We start from the raw sequence: 1247 nt of genomic DNA on the forward strand, positions 1-1247 counted from the left end.
GCCACCCTTTGCCGGATTAGGGCGTCGGGCTATATATATATATATATATATATATATATATATATATATATATTTGATTCATTCATTCATTGCCAGATGCCATGTATCCCAAACGGGGTGATCAAGGGCTTAGAGTTGATTGTTTTACAGGGAGGGGCACTAATCCTCCACCAACACCAACCCCACTTGACACGTAGGGAGAACGTTATGCCAACAGCATCTGGTGTTCCCAGGTGGTCACCCATCCAAGTACTAACCAGACCCAACGTTGCTTAACTTCGCTGATCGGACGGGAAGCGGTGTACTGAACGTGGTATGGCTGTTGTATATATATATATATATATATATATATATATATATATATATGGAGCCTCTATGGTACAGTAGTGGAGTGTGCGTTTTTGTACATGGGAGAACAAGGGTTCGGGCCCCGCCAGAGTAATAAAGTATGGGAGCGTTCCTCCGGCCACGTACTGCTTTTGCGGACATAAGGGATGCTTTGGTTGAACCAGTGTCTCATACTATAAAGTATGCTTGCACCCAGTCAGCTTGCACGGGCCGATTACACTTGGTTCACAGACTACACGCACATCCAAAGCCACTACAGCACTACAATCACACTTACAAGCACTTCTCACCCTACATACAATCCCTATCAGACAGCCTAAGCCACTTGGTAGAGACACATAGGCTGTATCGTCCCCACTTCGGTTTGGGATAGGCTGATCCTGCAGTAGACACTCAAACGGCTGATGCTGATAATATATATATATATATATATATATATATATATATATATATATATATATATATATATATATATATATATATATATATATATATATATATATATATATATATATATATATATATATATATATATATATATATATATATATATATATATATATATATATATATATATATATATATACCGCCGCGTGGCAGCCATTTTTAGCCTTATGGGTCGCCCCCGTGCCGGTCATTTTTTGACCTTTTTTTTTTTTTATTAAAATGATAGATTTTGATGTGAAAACAACGAATTTCACCATTAAAATACTCACCAAAGCTTGGAAATGGGTTTTATTGAGTCCTGCCTACTTGTATACAGGTATTCCCGTTCTCTCATGCTCGCCAAGTAGATGAGAGAAAGCCGTTTTCTATGTAAGGTATACTCAGGTATTAATGCTGGGAAGGTATAACAACGTTCAGTACACCTTTCTCATTACTTATTACTTCAGCATCTG

At 37.7% G+C, this 1247-nt stretch overlaps 1 non-coding gene across 1 annotated transcript; it reads right to left on the bottom strand.

Annotated features, from left to right (window-relative positions):
• Nucleotides 1–208: 208 nt before the first annotated feature.
• Nucleotides 209–327, bottom strand: LOC145396904 (5S ribosomal RNA). Its single transcript, XR_013896867.1, has one exon. It is a non-coding gene; the product is annotated as a 5S ribosomal RNA (ribosomal RNA).
• Between the last annotated feature and the right edge of the window lie 920 nt (nt 328–1247).

Source organism: Coenobita brevimanus, chromosome 4 (assembly GCF_032717465.1).
Source record: "Coenobita brevimanus isolate Jiangsu-jjx chromosome 4, ASM3271746v2, whole genome shotgun sequence".
NCBI lineage: Eukaryota > Metazoa > Arthropoda > Malacostraca > Decapoda > Coenobitidae > Coenobita > Coenobita brevimanus.